The following is a 24,720-nucleotide window of genomic DNA, read 5'->3' as shown; positions in this document are numbered from 1 at the left end:
CAGACTCTGCCTGAAGAAGAAATTAAAAGTACCAACCAGCGGGGCGGCGGTGGCGGTGGCACACGCCATTAATCCCAGCACTCGGGAGGCAGAGGCAGGCGGATCTCTGTGAGTTTGAGGCCAGCCTGGTCTACAGAGCTAGATCCAGAACAGGCACCAAAACTACACAGAGAAACCCTGTCTTGAAAAAACAAAACAAAACAAAACAAGAAAACCAAAACCAAACCAAACCAAAACAAAACAAACCAAAAAACACAAAAAAACAAAAACAAAAAACAAAACAAAACAAAAAGTAGCAACCTGATCCAGATGCCACCCCCAACATCCACTGTTGGTTCCAACATTCTTGCACACTCCTGACTTGAAATGTGGACTTTGCCCATGGGTCCCCCTCCTCTCTTCTGTATCCCACATAGATAAACCTCTGAGTGTGAGATGCGCTTCCTCCGTGACATCTCTCTGCTATACAATCACACATCTCTTTTCTTTCCCTCTGTCTATACTCTTCACACCTTCTGATTAGTTTAAAAAATGTAAAAAACAGAATTTTTTTCTCTAGATTTTTCTCATTCTTTTCCCTCTCTTGGCAGAAGAGACCTGGCTGGAGGCCAGCAGCAGTAATGTGCATAAAAATGAAAAAAAATGAAGAAAAACACTGATCCAACCCTGGAAAAGGACTTCTCTAAAATTTAGGTTGCTATCCAGGGCCAACTTGCCGATTATTGTTTATTTTCTCTGAGCAGACATGGTGGCTACAAGCTGCTTGGCTCCCCAAAGCGCTTCACAAACGCATCACAGCCAGACCCCGGCCCCCTTCAGAGCAGGCTTAATTAGGATAAATGATACTAATGTGTTGGCCTGGAGACTGCTAGCCGTGGTCCATTTGTCCAACTGTGAGGCTGACAGTCAGCCATGCTGGGCCCTGACGCCTCTCTTTTGTCCTTCTAGCTGACTTTAAACTGCGCGTGCTCTGGCTTGCACAAACCCTCAGGAATGTGTTCTCTCACCTCATTTCTCTCCCCACCTGGGTTCACTTGTGGTTTTGAGACCAGAGTATTGATGCCAGTATAAGTACAGCTCCCAGGCTAGCCTGTGGAGAGTCCCTGTGCTCACTAAGAACAACCCCCCCATATAGGGCAGACAGATGTAGCTGCTTTTGATACAGAGGAGTCTAGAATATGAGATCGTGCTAAATTTCAGTACAGATGTGTGTCTGTGTTCATTCTAGCACTGAGGTGATGACTACAGCGTCTGTTACAAAAGCTGAGCTACCAGGCACATTAGCTGTAACTCCTGTCTGTCTGCTTTGCTGAGAGATTCAACCACCCCCCAACACAGAAACTCATTGGTGCATTTGTTCATGATGGATTTTTCTGGGTTCTACTATGAAAGAACATGTGTCCACACCTTCAAGGAGCTTTGACATGGGGGTGAGCGGCAAGTGCTTTTCACTAAGGTCCACAGGAGGTAGGCAAGTTAGTAAACAGCTGGCCACTCCCTGGCCGCCTGGGAATATCAGCCAACCTCGGAGACAGAGAGGATAAGGATGGTGGTACGGGAGGTCACCAAGAAAAAGGTGGCATTGTTCTCTGGAAGAATTTGAGATGAGCTTGGGGTTAGAGGGAGGGCCAGGAAGCCGATTCACTGCGGACTGCAGGAAAAAGCTGTGGACTTTACCAAAAGGTCCAAGTGAACCACAAGGAGACACAGCCTCTCTGAGGTCGTGGAGGAGTGGTAGGTAGGGGATAGTTTCCGGGTCATAGGGCTGGTAATGTGCTGCTTCCTGTGTTTGTCTGAGACATCAGAACAGCTGAGACGGAAGAAAGACACCGGCCTAGGTTCGCGGCAGTGCGCTCACCCCCACAGGACAGTTCGGTTAGTCACCCCTCTGTGGGTGTGGACGTGAGGGGCTCTTCAATGCCTTGGACTTGGGCTGCCGTGTCCCAGAGTCATCTAGGAACACAGAACACCTGTGACAGTTTGGAAGGACAATGTTGACAGAGGACAGCATGGCCCCTTGACTGTGAGCCGAGGAGAGTGGTTGCAGGATTGCCTCCTCTGTGGGTGGCACTGTTCTCTGGAAGAATTTGAGATGAGCTTGGGGTTAGAGAGAGGGCCAGGAAGCCGATTCACTTCAGACTGTAGACCCAGCACCTGTGACCTTCAGAGAACAGAGTGTTCCCCGAGACCTGAGGTTCATTTAGCTTCTAGAAGGTTCTCCGTGTCTGCACAACCAGATTCTTTGTTCTCAGGGCGCTCACTCTCTCCTCTTGCCCGGTTGCAGGTCTGTTAATCGTACCCTCCAACTGAGGCAATAATACCTTGCTAAAGCTCAGAGCCAAGTTTAGAAATGAAGGTGGATAAGTTCCTGGCTCTGCTTCCTGACTTTTCTGCTCTTTCCTTCATTCGGGGCATGAGCAGAGCCTGCCGGGGCTTTGCTAATTGTCTCCAAGTGAAAAGATTGATTGAAAAGCGATCTTAGACTCCCAGGGGCATAACACCCTTCATTTCACAATGAAGAATTATTTTTGTGGTATTTACTTTATGATTCCTGACCCTTGTTCTAAATCTTGCTGGTGTGTTTTCATTTAAAATGTATTAACTGAAACTTGGCATGGTGACTTGGCCCCATTCAGCTCTTCTACAACTTAATCCAGATTTTATTATACTGGGACCTGAGTACCCAAACTTTAATAGGGGAGGGAGCTTGGGGATAAATTGAGAGATCGTGATCCTCTCTATGTATCTAACTCTTTCGGCTCACTCTTGACGATTAACGGCAGTGTTATAGTTGGATTTGGACGTTGAGAAAGTGTTGCTAGCCTTCCTACAGTGAGGGCTTGTTGCACCTCTGGCTGAATGGCAGACTCATTTGCGTGTCTGAGGTCTGGTGACTGGGGCTGTGGGCCTCACAGGAATCATGGAGGATGAAGTCTCAACTCTCCTTTGAGCCCCATGACACTCTTACCTAAGCATCTTTCAGACGCTTCCACCCAGAGCACTCGTGGCTCAGAAACCTTGGCGTTTCCAATGTGGCTCCCTTCATCTTCCCTCCAAGGGCTTCTGTGCTGGATCCACCTTTGAGAAGCAGCTGGTGTCTACCCGGCGACCTCTGAAAGCCTCTAACCTCTGTCACAATCCGTCGGTTGGCTCTTGGGCTTCCCTCCGTCTCCACTGCTCCAGCCCAGGTCTGGCATTAACGGCTCTCACCAGGAGCCTTGTTGGCCTCTTGCCTGTCTTACCATCTATGCTTGTCACCGAATCTATCTGTAGCTTCCTTTTCTATAGCCAGAGTGACCTAGAGGAAGAACCAACTCAGCTTACAGCCCTGCCCCCAGCCCCTTAGGTGCTCCCACTACAGCTGGCTTAGAACAGAGCCATCTCGACTCCCTACAGGCCCTGTGTGATCCATCCCCTCTTCCCTTCTCTTCTCACACCCCCATCCCGGTGTTGCACTGGCTCAGCCGGGCTCTACCAGCCTTTCCCTGAATCGGCCGGGGCTAGTCCGCCTTGCCCAGCTTTCAAGTGCCTCCCTCACTGCGACCTCTCCTGACTCCTCCCCGTGGAATCAAAGCACCCCTCACTTCCATTGTACTCTGCGCTGTGTTTCCAACCTCTGTCCTTACCGGGCATAACGTCTGCTCCTGTTCAGTTGCTGGTCTGTCAGTCTCTCTCTTGATGCTCACCACGGTACATGCTTAGCTTACATTTGTAGCTCCACCCTACCACCATAATCTAAGTTCCAAGAAGGTTAGACCATGTCTGTTTAGCTACATAGTGGAAATCCAGATACCAGACCAGTGCCTGATACATACTCAATAACCATTGGCAGAATCCACACACAAAAGAATGGTGTAGCTCCTGCCTCTGAGTGGTTACCCTGTTCACATAAACAAAACAACACCACCAACAAACCAAAACAACCAAACAAAACCTGTGCAGTCGCCTGGCATTCACTTTAATAGAGAGACGCATCACAGCCTGAAAAAACAATTCTAGCACTGTAGTGAAAATCCAAAGTTTGGGAAACCCAAAGGATTTGAGGAACAGAATCAGGTGGGTCCAGCCATGTTAAAGTCCTGAGCTGGGGACAGATAAGGAGAGAGGTACTTCTCTTGGCTCAGTCTTTGTCTCCTTATCCTCAAATCTCGCACAGTTGAGCAGAGGGGCACAGGGAAGGGGGCTGTGTAGGCTCTGTGTGCAGTGGCCACCTCACGGGTCCAGGAAGACTCTCTTGTTGGAGAATCAATGTCCATGTTTTAGTGATGGAGATGGTCTAGTCAAGAATCTTTCTGCCATACTTCCCAGGATGTAGGCTTCTACTTATATCTTCTCCTCTCTCTGGACCTCAGTCTGAATACTATGGTGAGCATCCGTGGAAACCACAGCCACTGTCTGTACAAAACTCCTTGGTCTCTGCTAGCTGTCAGGATCGAGGAGGCACGGAGGCCATGTTCCTCTTCTAGAAGACACACACACACACACACACACACACACACACACACAACATACACACACACACATACACACACACACAACATACACACACACACACACACACACAACATACACACATACACACATACACACACATACACACACACAACATACACACACACACACACACAACATACACACACACACACACACACACACAACATACACACACACACACATATACACACAAAAAAGATGGTTCCCAAAGTTATGTATTCATTCACTTGTTTGCAAGAGGTCCTAGAGGATTTCTTTGTTTAGTGGTAAGTTTGAAAACAGTAATTTATAAAAAAAATTAGGAAAAAATAAAGGTAAAGATTAGTGAGGGCTCTTTACTTCATTAGCTCATGCTAAAAGGAGTCAGACAGGTCATATTTTAGATGAAATCCCTCCGATTTTCATAAATGTCAGGTTGTGCCATAGACTAAGTGTTAGTGTCACTATCACTCCAAACACATGTTGAAGACTTTGCTCCAAGTGTGGCAGCGTTTGGAGATGGGGCTTTGAGCAGAAGGTTAATTCACCAGGGCAACTGAGATTGATGCCTTATAAAAAGACTGTAGAACATTCGTGTCCCTTCCTCTTCATAAGAACCCAGGAAGGAGCCAGCCATTCACAACCCAGAATAGAGTCCTCGGGACAGCTCCACCAGACTGGCACACCAATCTCAGGCTTCCAGTCAAACATGGGTTCTACCTACCCAATAGTCTCTTTCGCAGTAACCAGAAAGGATTAAAAGTTTGCAAATCACCATGGAGAGAAGGTGAGTTTTCCAAAGCAAACAAATGAATGATACACACAGAGTCCTCATCCTGAGTAGAAGAGAGCAATTCAGGGCAAAGACTTGATAAGCCGTGGGAACTCTAGATAAACCTTGGAGAGGGGTGGATCCGTGATGGTTTATATTGACTATCGATTTAGAGTCACCAGGAGACAAATCTCTGCATGTGCCTGTGGTGGAGTTTGTAGATTAGGTTAACTGACACAGGAAGACCAGCACTGATGGTAGGTAGCGCTTTTCCACGGGCTGGGATCCTGGGCTGAATGAAAAGGAGAAAGTGAGTTGAACACCAGTACCCATCATCCCCTGCTTCCACCAGTACCCATAATCCCCTGCTTCTCCTAGTACCCATCTGTAGATGTAACCAACAGTCTTATTAAATAAGAAACACAGAGCCAATATCGAGATGAAAGCCAAGAGGTCAGAGCAATAGCTAAGAGCTAAAAACCTTACCCTTCACTGTCACTTCACTGTACCTCTCTGAAAGAGACCTACTTCCTGTGTCTGTCTTTTTTATAGACTTTCTATTCTGCCTTCTCATTGGTTGTAAACCCAACCACATGACCTCCTAGTCACTGCCTGTCTGTACAGACTTCCAGGTCTTCTATGGTTGGTATTGAGATTAAAGGCGTGTGTCTCCAATGCTGGCTGTATCCTTGAACACACAGAGATCTGCCTAGCTCTGCCTACCAAGTGCTGGGATTAAAGGTGTGCACCACAACTGGCCAGCTTCTACTAAGGCTTGCTATTATCTCTGACCCCCAGGCAACTTTATTTATTAACATACAAATAAAAATCACATTTCAGTACAAATAAAATATCACCATACCCGTCATCCCCTGCTTCTCCTAGTACTCATCATCTCCTGCTTCCCCCAGCACCCATCATCCCCTGCTTCTCCCAGCACCCATCATCCCCTGCTTCTCCCACAGCAGACAATGAGGGCAACTTCCTCAAACTCCTGCCACCAGGATTTCCCCACCATGATGGACTGTGCTCTCAGACTGGAAGCCAGAATAAGTATCTTTCCTGACATTGCTCCATCATAGCAATAAGAAAAGTAACTAATATGGAGGCAGAATCTGGAACTTAGTCCTCAGGGCCGCTGGGATGGCAGCAGGAAGAAGCTCTGGGCCTCCCACAGAGCAGGGTTCTCCTTCCAGCTGCTGAGCACTCTTCATCAACACTGTGGGGTTCAAAGGGGATTGTCTCAGAGGTTCTTGTGTGACTCGCTGACTTCAGAAAGCCACTGAGACAGCAAACACCTTGCACAGTTGGATGCCAAGTTGAGTGACAGAGCTAGTCAAAGCAGGCCACTCAGAGGCCAGAGCAGCGCTCTGGATGCTATATCCGATTCTGCCACTAGTCTCCTGCCTGTGGACATCTATGATTGACGGTTCTGTGTGGCACTGGAGGTCTCACTGCTGTGGATTCTGCTGTTGTGTCTCTCCTAACTGCTCCCCACATTCCCCATTTCCCAAAGATCCAGTAAGAAACGAAATGGGAGTAGCTGTCTGGAATGGGAGTAGCTGTCTTACGTGGGAATGTTTCAAACGCTTAGTCCTCTGCCCCACCTCCACTGTCCGTCATAGTGCTACCGAGGCATTCCGGACTTACTGTAGAGGTTGGATGTCTTACACCGAGGCATTCCGGACTTACTGTAGAGGTTGGATGTCTTACTTACGAGGCTGAGAGCCTGCAGAAGCTCCCCACTGCTCGCCACACAGAAAATCATTTCCTCGTTTGTTAGGCAGAACAGTGTCTGAAGTATGGGGTGCAATCTTCCCCACCCTCAGAGACCTCAACCCGGGCTCCCGTGAGCAGCATTATTTCCACTGGGTTGCTAAGTCCTTCCGCACAGGGTTCATGTAGGTTTCATCAAATCTCAGTGAGAAAGATCTGGTAGCAGTTATTATGCAGAAGTTCATTTCATCTTTAAGTCGTGTGATCTTGTTATATCTTAAGCGATTTTGTAAATTGCCCAAATCCTTTCCTTTCAGGAACGTGGAAGCATGTATAAAGCCCGCGTGCGTGCGTGCGTGTGTGCGTGCGTGTGTGCGTGCGTGCGTGTGTGTAGACATTCATTGAGAATAAATGTATATAAGGTAAGTACTGAAATTAAGGCCATAAATTGTATTTTCTGATAATGTAACCTATACTTGTACTCACAATGAAAGGATGGGTGCTACTTTCCCACTGAAACAATGATACTTAAGTAAGGAGCCCAAGAGCCCATGGATAAGATGGTACCTGTGAAATGCAGGAGCCCACTATCCACTTTGAAGCAGAAGGATGCACCTTCCCCAGGCCATTCCTGCTCCATCTGCTATGTTTTCTCTGAGGGTGTGAAGAAGGCATTTTCTGTCTCCTGACTGTGTGTCTCCCTTAGCCATTGCCCGATGCATTTCCCCAATGGGAGCCCACCTGCTTACTGCTCCTCTGACTGAGGGTTCAACCCACAACCTCCTTTTCCTGGGAGTCCCAATGGGTGTTGTTCATGAATGGCGCAGATGGAGCAATAAATTAACTCTGCTTACAGATGCTACCATTGATATTCTTGGACCTGAATAGCTTCCAAGTCAGAAATAATCCTCAAACTTGCAAAACTAGGAAGTCAGATATAATTTTGGTGTTCCTGTCAGGTGGCTGGATGCAGTTCAGAGCTCACTGGAAAAATTAGTGTGGAATGCATCATGAGCCGCTCAGGTGGCTTGATAGCAATTGTTCCCAAACTGGGCACATTGCTGACCGGCCAGAGGTTCTCTACTAAGGGAACAAAAGACTGATGAAATTTGAAACTCAATTTCTCTATAAAAGTTATTTGTTAATTTAATAAATACTTACTTCAGATAAGCTGGGGGACATGGGACAAAGAAATGAGACCTGATCCCTAAATGCACTGTCACAACTAATGGAGAGGAGCATGTGGCACAGAGACTTGGATTCATCATGGTGAGTCCAAAATTGTCACCCTGAGGAGGGGGAGAATGTTCCCTGCTTTTGTGAATTGAGCTGTCTCTGTCAAATCTATATATTGAAGTCCTTGTCCCTAGAACCTCAGACTGCAGCTAGTTTTGGATAGAGAGCCTTTATAACATGGCTGTGAGGTCATAGGTCCTTGACAAAGTGACTGGAGCCCTGGGAAGGAGAGGCAACAGACTCACAATGGGACACCTGCAAGTGAGCTCACAGAGGAAGAGGGACACCGGAAGATGGGCAGAGGCCGCAGGAAAAAACCCTCGCCTTGCCGACCTCTTGATCTCAGACTCTCCAGAACAGTGGGGGACACATCTCTCACTTAAGCCACCTAAGTGGTGGCATTTTGCTATGGTAGTCCTGCAGGCTGCCATGCTGAGCACACAGGAGCCTTTCCCCCACCCCACTTCCCACTGCTTTATTTGACTTTTTTACTCCAATGTCCAGTGCTTTCATTTGAAATCATTTCTGGGCTTTGTATTCCGTTCGTCCCCATGAGGGTAGGGACTTAAGTCTGTTTGTCCCCTAGCGGCTTCTCTGAAAGAGTTCTAGTATACATCAGGTGCTCAGTAAGGTGTTGGTAGCGAAGGGCTGTGGGAGTGCTGAGAAGAGGTGGTTCCCTGAGGCACAGGGTGGCAGAGGATTGCAGGAGACTTCCGAATGGACCCTACTCCCCTGGGACAGAGAAGCGAAGGGAAATGCATCCCCAGCCGAGGGAGTGTTCAGGCGAAAGGGAAAAGTGTGTACAACCAACGGAAGTAAACTCCCTTGTCTGTTTACCTTGGTATCTTGGTCAGTCGCTCGAAGGATTTTATCAATCTTCCAAAACCTTGGTAAATTTGCCTCGTTGTTTGATGCTAGCTGAACCCTTTTCACAGGCTGGCCCACACTGCCACCCTGCCCATTCGAAGTCACCGTCACGTGTGCACATTTATCTGTTTATTCTCGGAAAGTCCACCTCCAAAACTGTGCACAAAATAAGCTTCTTTTCTTCATAGAGCGGGCACTCAGGCATTTTATTATAGCCACGAAAAGTAGACCAATAGAGCTCCCATTCCAGGTCTCCTTGGCGGGCTCTGCGTTAGTGGTGAATGAGGTCACTCGGGGAAGATTGGAAGGGACACCAGTGAAGCATGCACCTGTGACATACAAAAATCTGCAGAAAGGATGGGAGAGGACAGCAGGACTAAAGCAGGCAGGGAAGGTTTGCTAGAAATGTCAAAGGAAAGCCTCCCCAGGATGCTGTCCTCGGCCCGTTGGAGACCTCTCCTCTAAGAGGGGCAGTATCCAAAGACGAACAAGTCGTTCGGCAATTGTGTTATGGACCAGATTTTAGTGGCAAGATATGTTATTGTGCTGGAGTAGAGGGTCAGAGCTCGCTTGCAAGATCTGATTGTTGACAGTTTAGGAATTTCATGAGCTAGTATTTAAAATGTTGTAAAAACCAGATTTTGTAAGCTTACAATTAAATAAGTTTTGTTTAAAAGTGAAGATAATAAATATTCAAAGCTCTTCATTTTCTTAACCATTTTATTACTGTCTGTATCTGTGACCTGAATGTCACTGAGCTGTGCATTTTTATGCATCTCTTCTCTATTCAATCTCGTCATGTTGGTAGCTTGAGCTCAACTGCAGTGGAGTATTTACATCAGGGCAATTGGCAACGGGAACAACCCAGGGGATTTCTCCCCAGAGGGTTGGGGTTAGGCCTTTATTAGCAGTCCACCATCTAAAGAGATGGAATGTCCACTGTATGTGTGTTAAGATCGGGGGCGACGGAGGAAGGAGCCGCTGGGGATAACGGTGGGGTTTCTGGAAGCAGAGAGAACCATGATAAAGTGGAACCTTGAGGAGGTGATGGTCTGGGTTCCACAGCCCAAGCAGAGGAAAACCTGTTGGACACAGACGGAAGAGCTGTGTTTGCATCTCTGAGATGACGGGGGGCCTTGTGGCTGTGTGTTCACGCTCACTGGTCCTGCATTTGGTGCTCCTTATTTATCAAAAACTACACTCTCTCCTGACAATCTGCTCTTAAGTGAGTGACAGTCGCAGGACAATGGGCCAGACCACCAGTCTGTTCCACTCTACTGACTCCCATAGCAAGTGGCTGGGTAGATGCTTACACTGTGAGACAGTCATGAGCTGGGGGGGTCAGTGGTCTCAGTGGACGATGGTGACAGAAGATCTGGAAATGCAATTCAAATGCTATCAAGTTAGGTCAGACTCAGATGGCCTCCTCCTCCCTCCCAACTGCCTTTCCCTGCTCAGGTGTGTGTGTTGCCTACACTAATGGGGTTCGTCCAAGGGGCCCATGAGGAGGGCAAGGTGGACGCACAGCCTGCAGCAGACACACATTCTGACCTTTGACCCCTTCTGTTTCCTACTCAGTGGGTCTTGCATGATCCCTCCCGGATTTCCTAACCATCTCCTAATTGTCTTCCTGGGGGCACGAGATATTCCATTACATTATGGAGTGCATTCCCCTAAACCACTTCCTCAAGCTGGGTTCTTGGGCCATTCCCAGTTTTCGTTTTAATATATGGCAGGCTTGAGGTATTTTTTGCAAATATGTTTTTGTTTCCTTGGAGTTATTCCTCAGGACATTTTCCCCCTCGAGAACTTACTGGGTCAAAGGGGAGGGAATGAATTTTATGGCTTGTCACATACTGCGAAATTGCTCTGTAGCCTTTGTTGTTGTTGTCTTTTTTTCCATTTACAGTGTCACCAGTAAAATTGAGTCTGTCTGTTTCCTCGTGGTCCTGCCAACAATCTTGTCATTTTTATTTGTTTTTTTTCTGCTGTTCCCTAATTGCAGAACAATCCATGTAGCTGAAGAGACAGAATTAGAAAAGAAGGAAAAGTAAAGAAGGACCAAAGCGGGATGCAGGGTGGTTTTTATAAAGAGCATGAAGAGTAGAGAAACATTTATCATTCAACTAAGGCAACAGGAAAAAGCAGGGCATGGATTTTTAAGGGCTGGAAACAAAATAAAAAACATATACATACTCACATAAGGACAAACTAAAAAGTGATGAAATGCCTTGTAAAATAAAGCAAGAATGGAAATTGGATTTTTTTTTTCAGAAAAAAAAATTGCAAAAAAAATGCAAAAAGAATTGGTGGAATTACTAAAATTTGGAAATAAACTGTAAGCTTCATTTTTGTGTCTATGAAATATGTTAAGTCAAACACAGTGAGTGGGGTATTGTCTTTCCACTTGGCTCGGATCTTGTTTTTCCCCCCAGTAAACATAAGCCACAGCCAGAGCATCGAGAACCCGGTTGAACTGGCTTCTGCGGTTTGAAGAGTGCTCAGTGCTCGAGAAGAACCCGAGAACACAGCCTGTGGATGATGTTCCTGGTGTTTGGGATAGATGGTGTACATGGGCAGCACATCCCGTCAGGAAGATGGTTGCACTTTATCTTTGTTATTTGGGGACGTTTTAAAAAGATTTCCTCTAAAGGTTGGTGAGGTGGCTCAGTGGTAAAGGCGTGTGCAGTCAACCACGGCAACAACCCGAGTTCAGACCCGAAGACTAACACGGTAGGAGCAGCTGTCCTCTGACCTCCACGGCCAAGTAGTGACCCACATGTGAACATTTGTGTGCGCACGCACATACCCACTAAAATAAAATGTAATAAATGACTTTTTTTCCCCTCTCAAGAGACAGACAAGTATGTTTAGGCCACAGAGGATCCCCTCAAAGGAACTGACTGGATAGGGCCACCGGATTTTATCTCACAAACCACAATCACATCCCGGCGTCGGGAGACGTCTCTCCTGTTCCTCTTGTGCTCTGCGTCTGGCTGCTTAGATCTTGGGTTTTTAAGTCATTGCTGACCATCGGGAAGGGCCTACTCTTTCTCGTCTTTAGTTCAGAGTGCCAAGGCTTCCTAGGGCATGTGTATGCTGACCAATGGTGCTTCTCTTTGATACAAACGCCCTGATCCACACGGGCAAAGCCCGGTGTCGTGAGGAGATGCATTCCAGGTAAGCCGGCCCAGAGCATAGCCCTAGCCTGAAATCAATTTATTTTCCCCATTTTAGCCCATTCACCTGCACTTCCTCTTCTCCTTTGGAAATGGCCCTATCTTGGTGACCTTTTCGCCTGGTCCTCCTCCCTGCTGACTGGGGGCTTCTCTTCTGGAACCTTCTGCTTCTATTTCTCCTCTCCCCTCCTGTCCCCTTCCAGATTAGGACAAGAGCTGAAACTCTGCCTCCTGGGTCCCCACAGAACTGATTCCCCTCGACTTCTGCTAGCCCAGGCAGGGTGAAGCTCCTGCTGGCTCTTTCCACAGCATCCTTCTCTCTGAGGCCCTGACCCCGTGTCTCCTCAGTCAGCACCAGGCATCTCCACAGGTGTATCTCCCTGGCTGCCCCCATCATCCAGCAGGCTCAGGGAGTCACCCAACTCCCCAGTGTTTTCAGTTCGGCCCTGGTCCTCCAGTTCTCTGAGTCATCCTGTCTGACCCTCTGTGTCTGCTTCTACCCGCACCCAAGCACCGGGCTCAAAGTCTCCCACAGTGTTGATGCACCACTCTAACATCAAACTTCCCTTGCTTCCCTTGAAGGAGTACCACGCGAACTTCCATTGTTCCATACTGTGCGTACTGTGCAGTGCTCTCAGGCTTCCTAAAAGGCCACACTAGTCTGCCCCTTTGCTCAAGTCCCTTGGCACCTCCCATAACTGACTGCGCTCTCTCTAAAGCTGCTTCTTCCTCTTGCCTCTCTTTGGAACAAAGTGAATTTTGTGTCTCTTTAACTCCCCGCATGAACTGTCCCCATGAGATTCACTTCCCTGTGTTAGGCCCATGCAGTAACAGCATGCTGACCATCTCTGGTGCTTGTTCCCAAGAGCCCAGGCCACATTTTCAGAAAGTCTGTGATTTATTTGGTATACGCAAAGCCACTTTTTAAAGAACACACTATGTAAGCTTACAGTTAAATAAGTTACACTGAAAAAGGTAGGAACTTCTTAGAACACAGCTTCTTAATTATTTCCTCATTGCCTGGTGTCCTGGCAGCATTTGCATATTGTGCTTCTATGGCAGAAATATATCACCGCGACATGCCAGTATTCCTCTCTTCCTGGTTGCCCATTCTGTGAGGTCATGCCAGTGGCTTGAGAGCAGCTGTGTTAAGAGCACCTGTCCTGGGGATGTGTAAATGCCATAGCTCAGCTTGTTTCAGTCCTGGTCCAAGTGATCCCTTGCTAGATTTGCCTGGTTTCAACTACTAGAGTCATAGATGACGTAAGTCATCAACTGTTTCACATTGGTTCTATAAAAACTCCCCACACTGTGCTTTCTCATCCCTCAGGAGAGGGCTGTTGAACGTACTGGCATACATTATCCCGTCATGCCTTGTGCTGAGGCTGCTCAACCGACAACAGGAACACAGGCCGCTAAACCTATAGAAACTGAAAATGAATTCATGAGTCCAATTACCACGCATCCCATCTCAGTGTCTCCTGCCTTACACACATGCAGAACACTTACATTAGCCTACAGTCAGGAAACCATTTAACAAAAGTCTATTTTACCGTAAAGAATTGAAGGTCTCATGTAACTGACATTGTCCTGAAGGTGACAAATGGCAACAACATAATCAAAACCCTGTAAGCTGAACGTGTGAGCTGGGGCTGTCTCCGCTCCAGCCACTGGGACTGTTCGTTTTCTTCCTCTGACCAAGCCTCTCCCTTGGCGTCAACTCTTTGCTCAGCTAATAAGATCCACTTAGTCTCCTCTCCATGGCACGTCCCCTGTGAGAACTCACTTACATTGATTTATTCTTCTGTCTACTCCTATATCCTTTGTATCCTGAGTCATACAACCAGGCATTTAATAAGCTATGTTCTAGTGAATTTTTTCAGTCTCTGTCACTGTTCTAATCTCTTCCTGTTGCTGTGATAAAACACTCTGACCAAAAGCAACTTAAGGGAGGAAAGAATGTGTTTGTCTTATACTTCTGGGTCATAATTCATCGTTGAAGAAAGTCAAGACAGGAGCTGAAGCAGGAAATTGAAGCAGAAGCAGGGGAACAATGTTTATTGCCTCACTTGCTCGCTCACGCTGGCTATTTTGTACAGCCCAGGATCACCTGCCTAGGGAATTATGCCACCCACAGTGAGGCGAGACCTCCTACATCAACTAATACTCAAGACAACGCCCCCAGACATGGCCACAGGACAATCTGACCTGGACAGTCCTTCAGTTGAGACCACTTCTCAGATGAATATCCAATTGACAGTTACAGCTAACTAGAACACTCCTTATTCAGGATACTCTTTCTTGGAACCTAGTGGTTACTCTGCCCTCTGCTAGTTTCAGTTATGGTGTGAATGGTTCATTGATGTTTGATGGATTCATTCAGCCTCTGCAAACAGAGTCATAGATGATAGACACCGTCCATCCTTTTACCTCAGCATCTGCTTTGTATCTCAGAATGACATCACCATTCAATCAGTATGGGGGACTCAAAGGCTAGTGGGAGTGGCGATTTTTGTGGCTGTTCTGTGATGCCAGGGATGGAACCCAGGGCCTCCTGCATGCTAGACAAACACTCCGCCCTGGATTTAAATTCCCAGTGGTCATAGCAGCCATTGTAGAACTTTGGAAAAGACCTTCATTAAAGTTGCGTGAATCTTGTTTCAAATGATAGCTGTTTCAACTTTAAAGGTAGTACCAAAAACTAGAAACATAGGTGATACTATTTGGGGGGGGGGGGGTTGAGAAACAGCAGGGGCTTCCTTGCAAGTCTCCTTTTCATGCCTGAGAGCACTTTCCAGAGGCACCTCACAATGGGCAGTTACGTGCCTGGAGAATTCGTGGGAGATGAAGTTGGAGCATTGTCCTGTATGTATTACACCCTGAAGATGTGTTGCTATCAGAAGGGAGGATGTGGGGGTGGCATGTTGACGGCTCAAAGGCAAACCAGTACCTGTAGCCCTGGATCGACTTTCCCCGTGAACTGGGAAGACTTTTTTCATTTGTTGTATTTGTTTAAAGTATCACCATTAAAGAAATCTGTCTACAGGGAGGGATGGGGGAATCTTGGACCAGAGAAGAGACTAGCGAATACATAGGGACTTTAGTTCAATCCCTTGTAGCTAAAGTCCACCTTCTTCAACTCCTCTCTGGCATCCCATGTGATGCGTGTTGCTCTGTGCACCAACTCTGTTATCATGAAGATTAAAAGAGGAACATGCATCAAGCGCTTTGTGAAGACTTCTACTTATCAGGCAGAGAACTTAACAGTACCACGGCTACCATGGTCATGGCACTTCTTCCCACCAGTCTCCTGGAAGCAAGAACAAAGGACTCGTTTAGATCACCTGGCTGCACGTGTCCCCTTGGTGCCTTCTTGAAATAAGGGAGCACAGATGTCGGGATGGGTACCCAACATGAAACTGGAAAGAGCTGGAACTGGACCCCAGGTAGTTAAGGGGATTGAGCAGTAACGGCATCACCCCTGAAAGCTGGGTGTCTGAAAATTCCTCCATAAACACAGTGCACACCAATGCTTGTTTCCCTGTGATTTTGAACATCCCAGGGAGGGACTAGCAGAGCTATGATTATGACTTTGCCATGGGTAGAGCAGGTAAGCCAAGAGAGGCTCAAGGATTTCCCCCAACTGCTACAGTGAGCCCGTGAGAGCCAGGATGGGCAGCCAGGTTCTCATTTCTAAGCCCACCACAAGCCAGTGGACACCCACTGCCTCTCTATAAACTTCCAACAGCACCTCAGTGTCCTACTTCTTAAGGACCACCTCTGTCTAACTGCCTCATCCAGACACAGTGGGAAGAAACTGCTGTGGAGATATTGGGGTTTGTATGAAGCTGATCACCTTGAATCCCTCAAATGACTGCTCTGTGCCCAAAGGAGATGCCAGCATTCATGGTACCCACCTCGTGGGGCTTTGAGAAGATCAAAGGGGGGAAATGAAGGGATCTTTTGAAAACTAAGGTGCCATATGCATGCAGGATTTCATCAGACATCACACGCATTGCCTCTTTGAGGAAGCTGCTGGAGTGGTCCGTGAGCGAAGACAAGCTGCTTGTGTCACTCTCAGACTGTGTACTTTGGTGTTCCCTGACCTTGACCTATGTTTTCTACATGGAGGGCATTTGGAAGCCACACAGTTGTTCACCTTCCTTAATGTTTTCTGAAAGAGGCTGTGGCGATTTGTCCGGAAGCCTTTCCAACTCTTGGCAAAAGAGAATCAGCGTAAGTTAGTAGTTGTGTAAAAGTGGGATGTCTGAGGTCAGGCCCCACCTGTCTACTTCCGTCTTTGAAGAGGGCATCAGTTGGACCTTCCAGCTGCTGTCACCAGTAAAACTGCCTGGTTCTCTTTATTGTGGGAACCTGTGGACGAGTGTTGTGTCTTAACTAGAAAGTCGAGAGAGTAGGAAAGAAAGGGTTGAGTATCCAGCCAGCAGGGATGTGCACGTGTGTGTGTGTGTGTGTGTGTGTGTGTGTATGTGTGTGTAGGTAAGAAGTCAACTTCAGGTGTCATTCCTCAGAATCTTGTTTTGTGAGACAAGGTATCTCAGCCTGTAGCTTGCCAATTAGGCTAGGCTGGCTGGTCAGGAAGCCCCAAGGAAGCATTTATCTTTGCTTCCCCAGTCCTAGGATTACAAGCTTGCACTAATGCACCTGGCTTTTAAAATGTGGGTTTTAGGGACTAAACTCAGGTCCTCACGCTCGTACACAGCAATCACTCTACTGGCGGGCTATCTCTCCAGCCCGGTTAGACCCTCTGTCCCCACTCATGTATGAGTGTGACTCTTCCGAGAATCAGAGCATGTCCATGAGGGGAGGCCAAGCGTTGGATTCGGTCTCAGTAATAGGTTTACAAAACAAAGATTTTTTTTCTTGCTTTGTTTTGACAAGCTGCTCATGTCCCTTTACTGTGGTGTTTTTGTGGGTAGAGCTTCCTTCCGGTTCTCTTTCTTCAGTTTGGGCCATCTGTTGTTCCTCGGGGGAGGCTGGTAAATAATTAGAATTGTTATGTCAGGATGCAAAGGGAACAAGGCAAGCCTTGAAATCTAAACTGTGTCGTGAAGGAGAGGACTTTTAAAGTTCCTTAACATTAGAAGCCAAGGCGGGAGGTCTCATCCTCAATTGTTTTTTTTTTTCCATAATTATGGATGAAACAGATTTCAGCCAGTGACAAGCAGGTCTTGAGCTCTGTTGCTCCGTGGCAGGAGGAAGATATAATATGCAGAGAGCTTGAAGGCCGCCTGGTGGACTCGGCCTCATGGGCACTGAGAGGAGAAACCTCTGGATTAGAATTGGGGACCCTGGTCACACACCTTTGTAGTGCATCCAGGTGAGTGTGCGGGCTCATCATGAACATGCTATGGCAGAAACATAGATGGACATGTTTGTGTCATTCCATAAGGTCAGAATTTACTGAATAACAGAGATTCACAACTATGTTGTTTCAATGGCTGAAGTATGCTAGGTAATCCATCCCAGTCTCCCTTGACAGTCAGCCACAGCAAACACAGGTTCTTTTATTCCAATCTACTAATGTTTATCCTCAGATTTCTCTCTTTCCCTCTCCCTCCCTGTGTGTGTGTGTGTGTGTGTGTGTGTGTGTGTGTGTGTGTGTGTGTGTGTGTAAGTTATAGAATAGCTGCAAATAGTTAAAGAACCTGACATATAGCTCAAGGAGACTTTACAGAAAGGCAGGAGAGAGGGAAAGCACATAGATACATGGAGAGCCTCTGTTGGGATCATGTAACAAACCCTGTTATAGTTCTGCTGGAAACACCACTATGGAGTCATGCTATTGGGTCAAAGTTAACTTGTGTCTGAGGTTGAGTTGAGCTGCCCATGTGAGGAATGTGGTTGTGGACGCTGTAGAAGCAGAGGAATGGACTGAGTCCAGATGAACAGTCAGATGGACAGATGGAAAGCAATTCAAGACGCATACAGCAGCAGCAGCAGGACAGAGCCTAGCAGAGCTCCTGGGACTGTTGGGCATTCTCTGCCTGTGGGTCCCTTCATGCACACACCAGGTGGTCACATGGCAGGTTAGTGGGAGCTGTCACTTTTCTTCATCTGGTGTGTCTGATTGATTCTCAGGCCTGGTTTTCCTATGTGATGTCACTATGTCCACGAGTTCATATGATCTCAAGGTACCCTGATAAATTTGTAGGTGGGTGCTCTGTTCACTTTTAGGAATAAGCCGTTAATGGGTCTGTATCTCATGGTAGGTGTCATACATGAGGTGGTGTTTATGTGGACAATGGGGTATGGAGTCACTGTGCCTCTGATTCTTCATTCAAAATGGAATCAGATGCTGTTTGTGAAATGGAGTACTTCAGGACAAGACCCAGCTTGAAAAACTATCACTTCACACAACATGGAGTAACTTGGTCAGGGCACAGCTGGATTTCAACGGAAGCCCAAAGCATCAAGGTTAGTGGCATGCCTCCCTCAGTGCATTAAAGAAGAGTGTCTGCAGTCTGGAAGAACGTGTCAAATGCACCAAACTGAAGAAAGTGATGCCACACTCTCACCTGGACCCCACACAGAGGTAGACACCTAACACTGTGGTGGTGGTGGTGGTGGCCCCCACTCATCGGTCACCTGACTACCCAGAATGTTCTTGGAGGGACCGACCAGCAAAGAATTTCCAGTTACCTGGCCCAGTTATGTCTGGGGATGTAGTCTGGACTAGGTCCTGCCCTTTGCCTCTTGGCCATTTCCAGAACAGAATGGAAGGATTAGCAACGGGCTGATAGTAACAGGCCTTAAGAGGCCAGACCCAGTGCTAATAACCAACTGCAGAATTGATGATTGAGACACAGGGTAGTTGTTGGATAATGTGAGGGAAACAAAATTTAAGTCTCTAGAACGTAGCACCATCCTGGGTCACGCAGAAGTCAAACTGAAGACTAGCCTCCTCTTCATCCGTGTTCAGCTCTAGCTGGATGGGCATACCATGGACACTCGCGAAGGAGCAAGTAGAAGTTAATTTTAAAAATATGGCTAGGGAACTCTCCAGTGGTGATATCAGAGATGGCTTTTCCTTCGTCTAAAACGTGGCAACCATCCACCATTCCTCCAAATGCTTGGCCACCATATTGGAAAGGAAGCAAGGCAACAGAGGGAGGAAGTCCGAGTTGTCCTGAGGAGACCTGAAGCCCAAGCTCTCCTCGGGGGGGACTGAACTTTGAACTTTGACTGGATGTTCAGACTGAACAGAGAGAGCGTAAGTGGGGTGCCTGAGCTGTCACTAACTGGCCAGACGTAGCTGCTCCAGGTGGTCATGGGTTAGAGTCTCGTGAGGAGTATCAGATGAAGACGTAGAGAAAAGAAGAACAGCCCCTTTGAGTCTCTGAACAGCAATGTGAATGCACGTGCAGCCTTGAGATATTTGTATCTCCTTCTCCTTCTCCCGCAGCATACACGTTAGACGAAGACCCCAGATGACTGGAGGATTCTCTCAAAGGTTTCATCTGCCCAGCCGGCACTGCTATTGTGGTTTGTATAGGGCCAGGCGAAAGTGAACAAATCGGTCAGTTCCTGGGCTCTGGGGTTTCCATTTTCCTTAATTAGCAAAGCTTGGCCAGGGCAACGGAAATTATCTCTGTTGGTGTTGCATGTTCCATAAGGGGAACTTTCAATGACCTGTGACTGTGATTCTGGTTCTGTCCACAGAGGAGGACAAACTGTGAGGTGCTCTCCATTCACTTTCTTGCCAACTTCTCCCCAGTGTATTTAGTTGAGAGTCAACTTTTTGCTAGCTAACATATTCCTTTATCTTAAGGATCTGTTTCCTTTACTTCCTTTTTTCTCTAGGTACTTCCTGTTTCTCCTCATACTTCCTCTGGGCGGGTCTATCATCATTGTTTTCTGTCTCACCCTGCACAGATGAGTGGGTGGTTAGATCAGGGCCCTCTTAGATATGACCATCTCTCAGGCTTAGGGATGGAAATAGGCTAGGAAAGGACTCCAGCCATATGAGGTGTCTGATGGTCTCTGAGTTTAGTGCAGGATAGATAAGACCCTAAAAGGAAAACATTTATTTTCCACAGAGAGCCTCTTTTATCCTTCATTGAGGGCATCATGTAGTGACCTTTTATTATTGCTTTTGTTGTTCCTCATTTCCTATAGAAACTCGATGAGTGAGGGGCTTGTGTGTCCTCTCCTTTACCATATTCCCAGGGCCGGCAGATTGGACACACATGGATCTCTAAGTTATTGCATTGAGAATCAAAGTCACAGATAGAGGGCAGCGAGAAGTGAGATGGGTGAAGTGTGATACGGTAATGACTTAAGACAAAGGTACATTCTCTCATTCAGGGTGAGCTACCTCTCCAGTCCCAAGTAAAAAGGGGGTCCTCTTATCACCATCTTTCCTTTGTAACACAAAATTGTATGAATTAAAGTGATGGACCGTAACAGTTCACATCGGTCTGTCCATGGCACAGGCCAAGGATGTTCGTGTTCCTGTGGAGGTCTTCATTGTCCTATATTCCAGCCTCCTGCACATCTCTTCCTTTGCAAACTTTCTTATAAACCACAGGAAAAGGAGAAATCAGGTGTGATTTTTTTTCCTTGCACTATGTGTACCCACCATTTGTGGCGGGTTACGTTGCTAGGGTAAAAAGACTATCAGGGATTATAGTGGTGCATCCTGCAGGGCCTTGTCCTGTAAGTCCCAGAGGAAGGTGTACAGGTTGACTCTAGCTGCCTGATACACTGTGTGAAAGAAGCTAGTCTTTCTCTGTCCTGCGGCCAGCCAGCTCCCAAATAAATGACACAGAGACTTCTTATTAATTATGAAAGCTCAGCCAATAGCTTAGGCTTGTTCCTAACTAGCTCTTATAACTTAAATTAACCCATATTTTTATTACTTTACTCTCTACCACGTGGCTTTTACCTTTATCCCAGTTTGTGTGTCTGACTTGTTCTGTGTTTGTCTGGCTTCTCCACCCTTCTTCCCAGCATTCTCTCCCCCTAAAATCCCGCCTAGCTATTGACCATTCAGCTTTTTATTAAACCAATCAGAGTGACAAAATCTCCACAGTATAAAGGAATATTCCACAACATTTTCCCCTTTTTGTCTAAATAAAAAAGGAAAGGTTTTAACTATGACATAAAAAACTATATACAATAAGAACAATTATCAGGTAAGAATTACATTCTTCTTCCCAGTGTTCTCTCTGCCCTAAAAATCCTGCCTAGCTATTGGCCATTCAGCTTTTTATTAAACCAGTCAGAGTGACAAATTTTCACAGTGTGAAGGAATATTTCTCAATAGGACTCTTTCCTCACAAGGTCTCTACAGCATCGTTTCTCAGTTAAACATCATGTTGGAAGGCTGTGTGGCTTTATCTTGTGTCCCAAACACTTTTGTGACTGCTGGAGGCAGCCACTGGAATAGGTAACTGTCACAGCTACAGAGATGACTGTGGCCCTGTGTGGCTTACCTAACCAAGAGGTATCTGAGGACAGGAGAGCGTGCCACCGAGGGAACCTTCAGCTTTTCTGCTTTGTGTACTTATTGTGGGATTTCAAATTTTTCTCATAAATATCAATATACATGAAACTTGGATAACGTCCCTTTCTCCATACCTCAACACATCTTCCAGCCTTAAGATGAGTTTGCTGGGGCTGCAGGAGGATGACTGTGAGCTGGTAAACACCGCAGTTTTTTTGCAAGGCTGAGTTAAAATGAGAGCCAAGTGCCAAGCACCATCAAGCCTTACGCACTTTCTCCATCACCAGCCTATATTCACTTTGGAATTTGAATAAATATTTACTGTATTGATGAATTTCTGTGGGGTAGGAGTCACCAAGCTGCAGAACAAGTCTGAAATATGGCTCCCTGGAAAATATTTTGTAAAGGGCCTTTGCCCTTAATTCTTGTCAAAATATATACAGAAATGAGCCTTCCTGGATTTTTGCAAGCATGCAGGGGTTGCAGTGGATGTGTGCATGGTCCTTGGAGTGGCGGCCAATGTGTGCATTGTCAAGGAGCGAGTGTACCACAGCCCCTCGGTGTTGCCAGCTCTGGTGGAGACAAACAGGCCTGTGTTCCACATACAGGACTTCTGGTTCTTCGCCAAAACTTGGGGTGAGTTGGGAGTGAGGGTGGGGTGTCAGGGAGACTGCTTGGGTCTAGAAGATGAATGTTTTCATCGGTTCAGCTGAAAAGGGGGGAGATGGGCCCCGGGGCTTGCAAAATATCACATCTTGGTAAAAATAGTTTGAAAAACAGGAGATTCCTGGAAAGCAATAATGCTGACCGTGGAGAGGGTGTTTGGGGCCTGCCAAACTGTAGAGCAGGATTCAGTTCAGACGCAGCAGAGGTGTAGAGGCCGAGAGAGAGCAGACTGGCCACTCTGGTCATTGTCTGTCCGTGGAGCTCATTTGGCAGCAGACACAGCCTTTAGCACCCCCAGAGGTATATTTACAGCCCTGGCCTCTACTTAAGAGGGCTGGACCTTCCTCTCAGCCTATGCTCACCTGGCTCATATGGGAATCTTCCCTTGTACAGGCTGTATCCTGTACTGGGCCTTCTCCTTCCATCTAGCCTCATTCTTCTCTCTATTCCAGGCTCAGCTCAGTCACCGCCTTCTCCTCAAGCCTTGGTCACCCAGGCCCCTGGCCTGTACCCCTCTCTGCTGTGACATGCAACACTGGTTCACTGTATCAGGGCTTTCTCCCAACACAACACAAGTGTCCCTTCCTTTTAGACTTTCCTGGGGTCGGTAGGCTCACTAGTTGTGAGGATGAAGACAGTTCTCACACGGCTGAGGGAGGCCTCTGGCAGGCTCAGGTTGCTGGTGCCCTAGCCCGTCTCCATGGAGGCCTCCCTGTGACCTCTTCTGTCTCCTGAGGTCACAAGTGCTCAGAGTGGGCCTGGAAGTAGGTGGGGTGCAAACCAAGGCATCAGCAGCTCCTGCTGCACGTGGTGTGTGTGTGTGTGTGTGTGTGTGTGTGTGTGTGTGTGTGTGTATCCATCGTGGAAAATTCTTATGTGAAGGATGGGGGTCACAGCAACAAGCCCGAGTAGCCAATCCACTCACACTGCAAGGTACCTGGGGACCCCCATGAATCACGAAGATGAGCCTCCCAATAGAATGGGTAAGATCAGGCCTAACAGGTGCTCACGTCAAAGGCTTCCTCCAGAGCATTGAACTGGAAGTAACTGATTTTCCAGAACTTTCTCTCATTTTTGCTTCATTCTGGCTGATGAGGGATGTGATTAGAAAGAGTCTAGTTAGTAGGCAAGGGTCTGACTTTGTTGGGTACTCGCTGTGTGACTGTAGGGACTGAATGTGTCTCCGTCCAAATCTGTATATTGATAGCCTAAGCTGCAGTGTTGTGGATAGAGTTTTCAGATCCAGTGTCTTACAGAGGTGACTGAGGTAATGAGAGGTAGGGGTGACCCCCCCACCCAGTCTGCCTAGTATATATAAGAAGGGAGAATTAGGTAACAGACACCCAGGATGACCATGTACAAATGCCAGAAGAAAGCGTCCGTTGGCTAGCTGCCAAAAGAGTTTTCAGGATAAACAAGTAAGCCAATGTCCTGACCTTGGGCTGGTAGCCTCTCCAACTGCCAACGAGTCAATTTCAGTTGGCCAAAGCCAGCCCATCTGTGGTGGTTGCTAAGGCAGACCTGCTCGACAAATACCCTGATGTATTTATGATGGATGTGAACAGTCCTGTGCTGTTTTAAATCATTGTCCTCCTCCAGCTCGGCAGACAATATAAGCTCCATTCACCTAAACCTGCACACATCCTCCCTCTCTTCAGGGTGCAGAGCTACACAGAGAACTCCAACAAGGGAAGATGCTGATTCTTGTTTTTCAGGGCTCTTTGTGAGGGTAGCTGGGGCAAATTTGCAGCCAGGCAGTGCTGTGGTCACCGCAGTTCCATCTTCTTCTCCGCAATGTTGCCTTTTGTCAAAAAACGCAGTAAGCCGTCTGCAAGATCAAAGCTTTCAGCAAGCGGTGGTAAGGAGAGCCACCGGAAACGGACACCTGATTTCCATGACCAATGTGGAGATGCTAGGTTAGCGGTGGAGTCCTCATCTGTGTTTCTGCAGGGACATACACAGCAACACAAATTGGCATAGAATGGAACCTGTCTCCTGTTGGCAGAGTCGCCCCAAAGGAATGGAGGGATCAGTAGTCATGGCAGCTGCTACAATAATCAAGGGATTGTTTCGAAATCACCTTAGAAGTGATTCCAAGTCAAAGAATCATGTGTTCACTAAAATATAGCATATTGAAGAAAAAATAAAGTACCTCTGAAACCTTAAAACAAAAAAAGAAAGAAAGAAAGAAAAGATGCCACCATGAGTTCATGGTCTAGGGTGGGAAGGGGCATACAGCTGTACCATGTGCCCGGGAGACCCTGGCTGGGTAGGAACAGACCAGAGGCCAGAGTGGGCTTTGCCGAGGAGGTTCTGTCCACCAGGTGAGTAGGACTTGGTGG

At 47.2% G+C, this 24,720-nt stretch overlaps 1 long non-coding RNA gene and 1 pseudogene across 1 annotated transcript in view; both read left to right on the top strand.

Annotated features, from left to right (window-relative positions):
* Positions 1 to 10,527, top strand: part of LOC131922704 (uncharacterized) — a 30,224-nt gene extending 19,697 nt beyond the window's left edge. The window contains exons 3-4 of the long non-coding RNA XR_009382367.1: positions 8,128 to 8,230; positions 9,315 to 10,527. This is a non-coding gene — a long non-coding RNA (uncharacterized LOC131922704). The remainder of the gene's footprint in view (positions 1 to 8,127; positions 8,231 to 9,314) is intronic.
* An 11,682-nt stretch (positions 10,528 to 22,209) lies between these two features.
* Positions 22,210 to 24,510, top strand: LOC131922839 (cytochrome c oxidase subunit 7B, mitochondrial-like; annotated as a pseudogene).
* Positions 24,511 to 24,720: the final 210 nt, after the last annotated feature.

The sequence above is a fragment of the Peromyscus eremicus genome, chromosome 12 (assembly GCF_949786415.1).
Source record: "Peromyscus eremicus chromosome 12, PerEre_H2_v1, whole genome shotgun sequence".
NCBI classification, from domain to species: domain Eukaryota; kingdom Metazoa; phylum Chordata; class Mammalia; order Rodentia; family Cricetidae; genus Peromyscus; species Peromyscus eremicus.
Note: the sequence above shows the minus strand (reverse complement) of the source record. Positions and strands in the feature narration are given on the sequence as shown.